At 48.8% G+C, this 12,372-nt stretch overlaps 1 long non-coding RNA gene across 1 annotated transcript; it reads left to right on the top strand.

The window, feature by feature from the left end:
* The first annotated feature begins 7,451 nt into the window (after nt 1–7,451).
* On the top strand, nt 7,452–12,170 carry LOC138224499 (uncharacterized). Its single transcript, XR_011182998.1, has 3 exons — nt 7,452–7,920; nt 8,008–8,824; nt 10,483–12,170. It is a non-coding gene; the product is annotated as an uncharacterized lncRNA (long non-coding RNA).
* The last annotated feature ends 202 nt before the right edge of the window (nt 12,171–12,372 follow it).

Raw genomic sequence — 12,372 nt, 5'->3', positions numbered from 1 at the left:
GTGTCCTCCAGGGCAGGTGAGTGATGACAGGTCAGCTTTCAATACGATTCTTCTCTGCTCCGTGTTACTTGGAATTTGGCCGAACTGTTGATTGGTGCAGCTGGTTCCTGCATGTCTGACATTCAGAAGGTGTCCACTTTTTCCTCGTGCCTCTCGGCTCTCCAGTGTCCCCGCCGCCAGCTTTTCTGATGCTAGTTCATCGCTCGGCTTCACCAGGTGTGTAAAGCAGCCCTCACAAGCACCTTGGGGCCTGTGTTATTACAGTGGGGTTGGGCAGCAGCTCGTCTCGCTGGAAGCGATACAGGGGGTGATCAGGTCCGCCCAGTCCATCACTGGGGTACAGCTCCTCTCTACTGTGGACATGTTTACAACTCGCTGTCTCAGGAAGGCTGGAAGTATCGCTAAGGACACCAGTCATCCTGGTTTCTCACTTTTTTCTCCCCCCTTCCCTCTGTTAAGCGTTACAGGAGCATAAAGGCAAAAACTTCCAGATTCAGACAGTTTCATCCCACAAACTGTCAGATTACCGAACTGTACCTGGACCCTTAGCTCACACTTGTGTGTTTTTTTTAAGTTGTATGTTAATTAACTCGTTATTGCTGCTGCTGTTGTGTTTGTTTTTGGTGATTCCCTTCGGTCTTTGTATTGGAGCCCAAATACAAATAAACATTTCATTGTACTTGCGCAGATGACAATAAACTGAAGTTTTTTTCCAAAATATTTTTTCCTCAAGACCAGCGCAAATCAAGCTCCTTTTTTGTGTTGCCAGAGGTAGTTCACTGCTTAGCTAGCAGCTGGGCCATTGTGTCTTTCTTCAGGCAGGATCTTGTACAGTTTCCTTGTTACTTCACTCCATTTGTCCTGTTCCTAATGGAAGTGAGCTGATTTCTACCTTCTCCCAGGCACAGGTGGACGTTCAGTTTAGGAGGAGGGGGGGAGGGGGCAAAGTGACTGTTATGGATGCCAGGAGGATATTGGGGTCAAAAAGCCTCACCTTACAGAAAGTTGTTACACTCCCTGATCACGCTACAAGCTGGATCTCATCCCAGTCTTGGTGGATGAAGACAGGGGTGGCATTAATCCTAAATTCAGCCCCTTCCAATTATAGATACGCCACAGGACAGACGTTTCCTTATGAAGTGCGCTAAAATAGGCAGTCAGCACTTTTCTTTCCATGACCTGTTTAAATATAAACACCACAGTTTCCATTGAGCTCCAGTAGCAGAGTCACAGCTGCTGAGGGCGGCACCGAGCCAAGTGAACGTCACGGGGAAAGTGGGCCTCCTTGCTTCTCGGTGCTCAGGGCTTCCTCAGAGGAATGCCATATACGTTCCGAAGGAATGGAATATCTTTAAAGGCATTTTGAGCTAAGAGTCCACCTCAGGTGTACACTGAAATGAGAACCAGGTAGTTACAGCCCTAGACTGGGAAGAGAGAAGGATTATCCCAACCTTGTAAAAATGCCAGACCATTCCAACCCAATAACTACGTACATGTACATTCCTTGGCTTAAGGGAGTGTCCTACACTTATAGGCTGAAGGAACTGAGTCTCTTTAGGCTAAAGGGAGTGTCCCACACTGACAGGCTGAGGGAACTGCGTCTCTTTACCCTGATGGGAGTGTCACTCACTGCCTGGCTGAAGGAACTGAGTCTCTTTAGTCTGGAGGGAGTGTCCCACACTGACAGGCTGAAGGAACTGAGTCTCTTTAGTCTTGAAGAGAGATGACTACAAGGGGACCTGACACAGGTATTCAAAATGCTCAGAGGCTCTAACAAACACGACCCAGCACGTGAACCAGCAGCCACAAGTGGAAAATGCAGAGAAGTGAACTCAAAACTCAGGACAGCCTGGACCCAAGCTACTCACCCATGTTGTGGAAGCTAATATCCTAGAAAAGAAGAAAGGGCTGGCTGAGATCCTCTGAGCAATTAAATACTAATTCTCACAAGGGCTAGATGGACTGAATGACCTCCTCTGGTTTGTAACTGTTCCTATGTTCTTAAAACCAAGAACAGGACATTTGCATGAGAGTAATATATCAGTGGTACCATGGCTCACACAGGAAACTGAAACCTGCCTCTTGCATGAGGCATATCTCAATTTGAGACGTCCCGTTCCCCATTGATAGCGGTGTATTGTGAACCACAGCAGTGCTCAGTGAGTGTAATTACACAGCAGACAGAAGACAGTAAGTACAGATTTCCTCTGGTCAGAAACACAGTGGCTGCAGCACTTGTCTGCTCTATCTCCCAGCAGTGAAGGCCTTCCTCCAGTCTGCTCTCTCCATTCTCTTGAGGCCAGAGAACTCTTAAAAAAATCTTCTCCTATTTTGATCCTTGAAAGCATAGAACAGTGGAGTAGGTAGTGCTATTACATACAGTATATAAATTCAGATAGGCATAGATCTGTCTGCATAGATGTCATATATATATATAATACATATATCCCTCTGCAGAGCTAGTCAGACAGACAAGTAGGTATAAAAATGCATCTGTTCCTTGTAAAAAAAAATAGGTTCAAATCTCCAGACTTGGAGTGGGCAGGTATGTCTGGGTTTTCCATGCTTGCAGGAATACAATACAGGGGTGTGAAAGATTTTTTTTTTGCTGTGGTAGGAGTGTCCATCTCTCCCCAGCCAGTGGCTCTGTTCACTCCCTCACAGCTACTAGGGACTGTGGCCCCTGCCAGTCCCTTCACGGCGATAGTTACTCCTGCTCCACGCGGGACCGACGGCCTCTCCTCTCCTGTCACGACAGGAGTGAACACCCTCCTTTAATCCTCTCTCGCGCTGTCTCTCTCTGTCTCGTGCCCCGGCACATGCTCACAGTGTCACAGCTGCTGGAATGAGGTTCTTAAAATAGCCCGAGTCTCTGGCGCTGGCGCTGGCTTGGCCCAGCTAAGGGTGGGAGTTCAGGGAGAAATTTAAGCGGGATGCTTCCGAGAGCCAGCAATGACTGCCGGGCTGACGAGCAGTGAAATGACGTGAAAAGATTCAGAACAAACTTTTGCAGCAGATTGAGGTCTTTTTTTTTTTCTGGCCTATACATCAAACGGCACCTGGTCTTCCTTCTTTCTTCATTTCAAGCACTTCCTTCTGAAGGAGGTGCCCAGTGTGTCGTGCGGTGTTTTCGAAAACAACAACAAAAAAAATGTCAGAAGAAACAGGCCCAAAAATAGACATCTCGAAATTCCATTTTGACCCGAAGTGCTGAAGCATTGTTTATCAATCGAGGATGGAAAACATAAGAAAAAGGAGTATTTGTCTTCTTTTTAAAAGTGAATTGAAAAGGGTATGGGAAAATAATTGTATAAAAAAACTCATTTGGCACCTGAGAAGAACAGGAATCCTGCTTTTTCAGGAACTGCGTTCGCACAGACGGTTCTCACACGGGCAGCACCTGGAGCTCGTCAAGGAGACCGCGGGACGTTGCTCTCGTTTCCCTGCGGCTGGCGAGAGGCCTGCGAGGCAGGCCTGCTCTGGGCGGGTCTCCGCTCTCTGCCTGCTGGCACCAGACTCACCGCTTATATCCTGGCAACCGCAGGAACCCAGGCTGCCTTAGCCAGAGTGCACAGGGGTTATTCAGGCTCGAAAATAGCTCTGCAGTCTTCTCACAAGGAACTGAGAGCCGTTTCCTCCTCGCCGGGCCGTCAGAGCTGGGCTGCGTCTGGGCCTCTGGCTGAGTTGGTGCTCATCGTGGTTCCTGCTCGAGCCCAAAACGGTGAAATTCAACAGTGCAGCATTTAGACAGGAAGAAGAGCTCTGGTGCCGGACTGTCCTGCAGTCTGAGGTCTAAGCCACTGAACTCGCCAAAACGTTTGCTTGAACTGAACCGGCTCTCCCAGGTCTTGAATTGCTGGTGCTTTTTCAGAAGTGTCACCCAGGCCCTCAAATGGCAAATAAAAGAGGGCGCATCTGAGACGGAGCAAAAGGAAGAGGCTCTTTGCATGACACGAGGCAGGTGTCTGGAACAGACGCCCCGGCCCTGTTGTGGAAGGTGACTCCACCAGCTCTTTCAGGAAACGTGGATGCGATTCTGGGAGCAATTAGCGGGTGGTGACGAAGCGAGGAAGCCAGGTCAAGTGGCCTCCTGCTTGAACACAGGAGAGCTCCTCCGGCATCGGGACAGCTCGATGTCTGCACTCCACAGAAGCTGAATCATCGTTTCCTGGAGGTGAAAGGCGTTTTTTTTTTTTAGAAACAACAGCTTCATCTCCCTCCCAGAGCGCAGCCGTTTCGAGGACGCGTGACATCATAGACTCCTATTGTGAGACTCCAGGAAGGGAACCTGATCTGCTGCCGTCATTAGTCTTCCAACATCCTTCGCTGTTTGCGGGCAAAGCAAAACAATTCCCTGAATTTTCCATTGTTTATACTTCTGTCAATTTAGCATGGAGATAATGTGTGTATATACACAAGTATATGTGGTTGCTGTGTGTGTACAGTTAAAAGGGTGATATTGCTGCTGCTCTGAACAAGAAGGAAGCTGTACTTGCTAAAGGAAAGGAGAAACGGACTCTTCTACACCACTGTGTTTATATAGCATGCAAAGTAAGCTGGGAGAAGTAACAAGTGCAGCAGATACTGCATAAAACGCCATGCTGAGCAGTTGTAATGTCATAGATCATTCTTAAAGGAAACGGTATTAGACACAAGTGGGAAATGAGGAGAAGTGCACTCAAAACTCAGAACAGGACAGCTTGGACCCAAGCTACTCACCCATGTTGTGGAAGCTGATATCCTAGTTTCTTTTGGAGAAAGGGCTGGCTGAGATCCTCTGAGCAATTTAATACTAACTCTCACAAGGGCTAGATGGACTGAATGACCTCCTCTGGTTTGTAACTGTTCCTGTGTTCTACACCTGTCTTAAAGCCACTGTGTTTATACAGCATCCAAAGTAAACTGGGAGAAGTAACCAGTGCAGCAGATACTGCATAAAAACACCATGCTGAGCAGTTGTAATGTCATAGATCATTCATAAAGGAAACGGTATAAGACTCTCATCTCACCAGCAGGTAGACTTTGGGTGGGACGGCTTCAGGAAACGCCCCCTGGCTATGAGTACGGGCGCAGAGCCGAGACCACTGCGAGCAGGGGTTCGAAAAGCCAGCCCTGCCGAGCCGGGGCAGGACAGGCGAGAGAGAGTTCTCTGGCCGGGCGAGGCTGTCAGGGTGGGGGAGTGTCCGAAACAAGACTTGCGCTGATCAAGGATTCCCTGGGTTGATCACAGCTGCCGAGGAGCTGAGGCAACAGCACACTGCCAGATGCTCCCGTGTGCAAACATTCTCTCTACAGCGGGCCAAGGGCTGAACACAGCACAGGGCTGGTGTCAGGTGAGAGAATGCCACTGCAAGGCAGCCTGATTGCATTTCACTAGGAATGACAACAGCCAGGACGAAAGCACCACGGAGCGAAACTGTGGCTTTAACCCGCTTGGCTGAGGGCTGACCTCCCGGGCAGAGGACGAGGAGGCCAGGACCCCCCTGCAGGGTGACCGGGGGGCAGCTGCAGAGGCGGAGATGGGGTGGAGGTGGGATGCAAGAGAACATGAGAGGGATCTCGTAGGTATTTATCGTGTTTGGGAGAGGAATGGATGGCAGGGGCGATTGCTAATTACTGATGGACGAGTCTGATTGAGCTTGGTTGTTGTCATTCCTCCCAAACTTTCATTCTAAACTCCCTTTGTTCTTCCAGACTGCAGATTACCGTTTAGATTAAAGCACCAGGTGAAACAAAGGCATTTATCCTGTCCAAAAAAAGTCTGGGAAAGCATCCGTGAGAAAAACAGGCCTGGGTGCTTTCCCCTTCATCTTCCTGTTTCGAGCTTCTGCACAGAGTAAGAGGAATCTCAGGGTCACCCACCTGCCTGAGCTGGTCAGCCCTTCCCCTGATGTCACATGCTCTCTGGCTCTTCAGCAGGTGGAAGGCGCAGCAATGCACAGTAAAAAATCAATCAGCCCGGCATGCTTGAACCCCCCTTACTTTGGTGTGGGCTTCAGTGTCCCTCCTGCCTCCATTTCATATCAAGAGTCGGCGTGTCGCTGCTGCAGTGGTGCGCCCGTGCCTGCTCAGTAACGGCACCGCCAGGGCATCAGCGCCCCAGCTCCTGCTGGCCTGTCTTTGGGGGGAGGCTGAGCCTCGCACTGGCCGAAACCAGAGCGCCTTTCAGCAGGAGCTCACTCACTCACTGGGGCCACGGCGACCTGCATGTGGATATCTGAGCTCATCCCTTCCGCTCAGAAGAACTGGCCCCCCGGCTGGAAGCAGGACTCTGGAGGACAGAAGAGAGGCAAGGAAGACGAGGGCGGTTTGTAGGCAGTCGTGGGGATTCAGCTCTTTACTTCGAAGCGTGTTGAGGAACGGTGGGCTCTCACCTGCTGGTTTTCTTCCTCTTCGTTCGTCTGTCCTCCTTCCAGCTGAAGAGAAAAGGGGCAAGCGTGCTTGTGATTACTATTCGGAATTTCACAACAGCACAGCACAAGCAGCACACAGCTCTTTCTGCAAGTTTCAGGTTCAGAGACAATCAGAAAAGGTCTTGCACCCTAGTTGACTGTACTGAAACTCCTGACGTCTGCTCTGAGTCTTGCTGGGAGTCTTTGTTCTATTTTTGAAGTTTACTTAAGGACTGACAGCCACCTCCGACCTCTGGTTTAACAGTTCCTTATGAACTCCAGTGTCAAAGGTTGCCGATGAATCATGAGCATCACAGATCTCTTTCTGCAGCTACTGAACAAAGCATGGCGTCGTTGGGTTAAATACATCCGGAAGTGTACCTTCACCTATAATTATTTTATAGCAGGCAGTACATGCTGTGCCATTTCAATAGGGTTAGACAGGGGCGAGATCTGCCATTCATTATGTCAGCAGCATAAGATCTGGCTGAAGTCCGTTTTTCTGTAAAGGTATGATTTAGCTTCATTACATTACATCAGGGCTGTGAAGATTAAAGATCTCTCCAAGCCCATTGTTTCTCATTTCACCTCTGACGGCCACGACCACACTAATCTCTCCGTCTGTGTTCTCAAAGACGGTTTTCCGAACTCATACATCAGAAAGACCACCGAAACTAAAATTATTCTGCAGTTAGGATCACACATTCTCCCTTCCCTTAACGACAGATTACTGTTCTTTTAAATTTTCTCCATTCATTGGAAGTTTCATTTCACACCTCTCTGCACCCATTCTGACTTCACACCTCTTGATTGGCCTCTCTTTCTGTCCCATGCTCCCGCCTCTCACTCCTCCTCCCTCCCAACCTTTGTTCTCCCGCTACTTTACCTTTGCCTACTGCCCTGTCTCTCTCACACCTGAAGAAGGCTCCACGGCCGAAACGTTGTGTTCTCTTTCTTCTTTTTTTCAGCATGGAATAAACCTATTACTTGTTCCTTTGCAGCCTACGCATGCTGACGCAGCTACCCACCTGAACTTCATTACATTACTCTACTTATTAACCAACAGCATTGCTGTACATCTCCAGTGGACTGTGGTGCACTGCTGAGCTTAAGGAGATTTGACTAACTTTACATTCTAAAACAGAACAGCAAAATAAAAAAATATGGCAAATATTCTGAGAGTAATTCCATGCAAGTGCTGTATCAGGGCTCCTATGTGTTATTCTACAGCATGCCAGCCATGAAACAGAAGAGTCAGGACACTTTCCTCACCCTCGTGCCCCTGGTCCTCTTGACCTCTGACCCTCCCTGAAGAAGGTGAGAGGTCAAAAGGAGGCCATGCCCCCCCCCCCGGCCTCGGGGTCTCCCCACAGGCCCCAGCGCTCTGCCCCGTGCCCACCTGCACTCACCTCTGTGTCCCACCGCCATCCCAGCCAGCTCAGCCTGGAGAATCCGATGCCCCCTGTGTTCAACTCTCCACTGCAGCCTTCGTCTGACCCCGCACAGACTGCGCAAGCAAGCCAGAGAGGTAGGTCAAACCTAGCAAGACCCCTACAGGTTTCCAAGATGCTTTTAGCTCAGCATCACCTTCCTTCTCCATCTTGCTCTCCTCCAGGGCTACTCTAGTAGCCTAGCAACCACAGCCCCTGCTCTGGAGTCCGTGCTGTTGTAAGAACAGGCCTCCTTTTCAGCGCCGTCAGGCCTAGTAAGTGCCTGTTCTCCATTAACCGGCGGGGTCTGAAGGGCCTGGCAGGTTTCAGGAGAGGCAGAGTTAATCAGGCTGAGACCTGCCACACGGGAGGCCCCCCGAGTTTTCAACAAAGGAGGTACAGTGAAGGCAGGCCGGGCAGCGCTCTGGAGCGGGGAGGAGGAGCCGAGCTCGACAGAGGGCCTACACATCAGCGCGGCGCCCCACAAAAAACACCCGCCAGCCCCTCATTACGGCCTTCCGGCCACCTGGCGGTCCGGCCTCTGTTGAAAAACAAGACGTGTCTGAACAGCAGAGGACTTGCGGCGCATGGCCACAGGGCCGGGCCTTGCGAAAGCCCACAGCGGCGGTACGCCGCTTCGCCAGGACAGCGCTCACGCTGGCCCCGCACTCTCCCGCAGAAACCAGGCCGGGGATCTCAGGCACCGGCTTCCCGACAAACAGAGGAGCCGCACTCAATTCCAGCCCACGTGTCCTCGTTCTGGGAATAAGGAGGGGGGAAAAAACAACAACCTCAAGATGAACTGAGCTGTTGATATTATTTTCTCACTGTTTTTCTTTCCCCCCGTGCTCGTAAAGAACATCTAGCCACGATTTCCATGGCAACTCCTAAAGCTAAACAGAATATAAAGGCAAAGGGAGCATGGATCTGTTTGTTTTTCCTTCCAGTCAGGTCTGTGGAAACGCAGCTGTACTACAGAGCTCCAGCCAACCCAGACGTTATGTAAGTGGTGTCAAGGCTTTTTTTTCTGACTCCATATATACCCCCCCCCACACACACACACAGGAAAGTGTTTTGTGTAGCTTTTACATTGTGACCAGAAAAAATAATATTTTTGCTTCCTTTTTCTTGGCAAATGTCCTTCCCAGATATCAGGGAGTCGACTTCAGGCGAATGAAAAGAAAGAGCTCGGGGCTCTGAAAGAGCTGGTGTTGAACTGCCCTTGCTCTCTGCAGTGCACACGGGCCAGTGAGGCGTCCTCTGGTTTGCTCACTGGGCCAAACGGGCCCCGCCTGTACGGTTCTGGAGAGTCCAGCTCCTTCCTGGCAGCCCCATTAATGAAATTACCAGGGATCTCCACTCCTTACCTGAACTTATAACACACACACACATCTTTCTTCATCTTCCCCTCTCTCCTCAAACTATAAAGGAAACTACATTGAAAGGAGTGTCGATATTCAGTGGGGGTTCCTAATTTTTTGGCTAGAGTATAAAGCTAAAAATATGATGTAGACACAGCTCATATTCCAGACTGCCAACATACAGAGAGGCAATAAAAATGCAACATGTGCTATTGTTTCAAAAACTCCGTCCTGCCTCTCGGTGTACATCCAGTTTATGTGGTTAATTGCTTGCATATCTAGCATCAAGACCCCTGCCTCTCACATAAGTAACCCAGGACTGCAGGCAGCACTCGTTAGATCCTTTCAGACGCAGGGAAATTACGCCCAGTAAATTGTAGTAATTAAACCGCTGTAATTATGACTCATTATCTTTTGATGGTTAACTGTAAAAAGGACACAATAAAAAAAAATACATTAAAAACACAGGCCGGCTCTCAACTTTCATGCTAGAATGATTAGGAGGGTTTTGCTGCACAGGCCCGGAGAGCCTCCTGTGGGAGACGCAGTCAAAGCCACCGACTAACGAGGTCATTTAACTGCCGCCCCAGACTTCCTGTCGTTTGTTCTCCTCTTTCCTGGCATTTCGCTCGGTACGCCGTGACCTTTTCTGCAGAATCCAGCGACGCCTCGCTCCCAGTTAAACAAAGCTGCCCGAGTGGCGACGCATAATTCCCCTTTTATGGTGGAACAGGGCTTTTGTCTTTTGAGAGGTTTTCTATGAAAGGGGGGGCTGTTGTAAAACCTTCTTCCTTCACAAGAGACTTGCTGAGGTCTGGCTCTTTGGTGTAAGTACAAGCGTCTGTCTTTCCTTAACGAGACACAGCGCTCCGACGCGTACAAGTGCTGCTATCTCCGGGTGAGGCAGGAACGCACTGCCAGCCTTAAACTAGGATCTGATTCCCGGGATCTTTTTTTTCCGGAGAGTAAAAAACAACTTTTTATCCAAGGGCACTCTTGGTCCATTAAAAAGAAGCTCGAAGAGTGTTTGTCTACTTTCCTGAGGCAGTGGCTGGACGATCCTGCCCACTGTCGTCAGCTCTTACGAAGTTGCTCCTTCTAATTTCATCACCGCAGTCAGAGAAACTTGGGAGATTCTGCTTCAGTGCCTTTTCGTTTCTTGCAGGGGTACAAACATACACAAAAAAAAAGGTGAAAAAAGACTAGACCGAAATCTGACCGCGTGTTTTAAGGTAAGATTTTCTTTCTTTACCTCTGAAAGGCCCACGAGCCCAGGCTTCTCATTTTGTGTCCTTGCAGGTCTCTGCCCCTCCGACTCAACTTCAAATGATTCTGTCAGCAGATCAGAACCGATCGATTGTCCCTGGAGATGTAACTCATTATGACTTGGGAGCCCCATCACCTCCCGCTGGCGAAGGAGTTCAGGAAGAGCAAGGGCAGGGAGATCAATAACTGCAGGTGCCTGGGGCTCACCTGTCGGACTCTGAACTGGCAGACACATTGACAGCTCTGCAGGGTCGTGACTATCAGCTGGGCCTCGGGAGCTGTGCCCCAGTTTCAGATCCAGAGACGACAGCCCGAGCCTAAGGCTTCCTTCTTGTCTCCGGTTCTCTCAGACGACATCAGCTCCTCGCTTTAACACACTCCGCCTCTCTGAACTTCTGAGCTGGGCAGCTTTCAGCAGGTTACCTAGGTATTGGGTACAAACCTTCATTCTTCCAAAAGAACAGATCCCACCCATACTCGTTAGTTTAATGTTGTATATTATCCCTTGTGTTCGTGCTGTGTACCTGCATTCAGTCCTCGGGTAGACTCATACAAGGCCTTTGACCTTTCATCCCTGGGTCTACGACCTTAAACCGCAAGGTGGCAGTCAATGAGACGGCTGTAATCGCCTACTCCGAAGAGTATCCTCGCATCCTCATCACAGTCTTAAGACACACGTGTGATATACGATATACGAAGGAGTTCAGGAAGAGCAAGGGCAGGGAGATCAATAACTGCAGGTGCCTGGGGCTCACCTGTCGGACTCTGAACTGGCAGACCTGATTTTGCAGGGTCACAGTCCAATAGTTTCATCTGGTCTATTTAAATTATAATAATAAATACTTGTATAGCTCTTTTCTGGACACTCCACTCAAAGTGCTTTACAAGTAATGGGGATCCCCTCCACCACCACCAGTGTGCAGCCCCACCTGGATGATATGCCAGTCTGCTCCCCACACACCAGCTCTCAGTGGGGAGGAGAGCAGAGTGATGAAGCCAGTTCAGAGATGGGGATTATTAGGAGGCCATGATTGGTAAAGGCCAGGGGGAATTTTAGCCAGGACACTGGGGCTATGCCCCTACTCTTTTAGAGGAAAAAAGTACCTACAAGAAAAGCAGAATGAGTACAGTATTTCTCTCTTTGACCAAGTGAGCAGTTAAAAAGTGTCCATCAAGAGCCATGAGTCTCTTTTTGGAAACTGGTTTTGCTCTGTCCCTTACTGGCTGTGTTTTGTTCACCTTTTGATTCCTCTGTCCAGAGGACATTCTTCCAGTAGTGTTGAGGACAGTGCAGGTTCTGTTTGGAGAATTTGACACATTTCTCCAACACCTTGATGCTGTACAGTATCAACACATTTGGCAAAATCCAAGAGGTGAACACAATTAGTGTGAGTTTTTTTCCATCTCTATTCTACTATTAAACTTGACACAGCATCAGAAAACTTCTCAGGTTTTTGCTGAATGAGTTCAGCACTGTCTAGGGACATTCACTAACAGATTGGGAGAGATTAATATTTTAATTAATTCACACACAGTAACTCAACCAATAGGGAGAAATTAGACTCTTTGAGATAATTGGTTAATTATAAGGCTCAGGGTCTAGTTTAAGTACTGGATTGTGTGGCACAGGACACATAATTTTTGCTAAATAATAAGTAAAAGAAAATCTTTTATACCTGAGAGATTAATTAATATTAATTTTTCAATTTTCAGACATGGGAGTGAATAAACTAGGAAATATAGCTCCAGAATATTTATCGATGGTTATTTTGGTCGTCCACAACTAATTACAGGCACTTATTACTCCTAGCAATGACGCAATGGTTGTCAGTCACTGCCGACATGGGTAATTCATTCAGAATCACACTTAAGTATGACGTCCAGTTCTAATTTCCCTCACTGCACGACCCCGGTATGTTAACA

This window comes from Lepisosteus oculatus, chromosome 22, assembly GCF_040954835.1.
Source record: "Lepisosteus oculatus isolate fLepOcu1 chromosome 22, fLepOcu1.hap2, whole genome shotgun sequence".
NCBI lineage: Eukaryota > Metazoa > Chordata > Actinopteri > Semionotiformes > Lepisosteidae > Lepisosteus > Lepisosteus oculatus.
The sequence above is the reverse complement of the archived record's forward strand: the minus strand, read 5'-3'. Positions and strand labels throughout refer to the sequence as shown.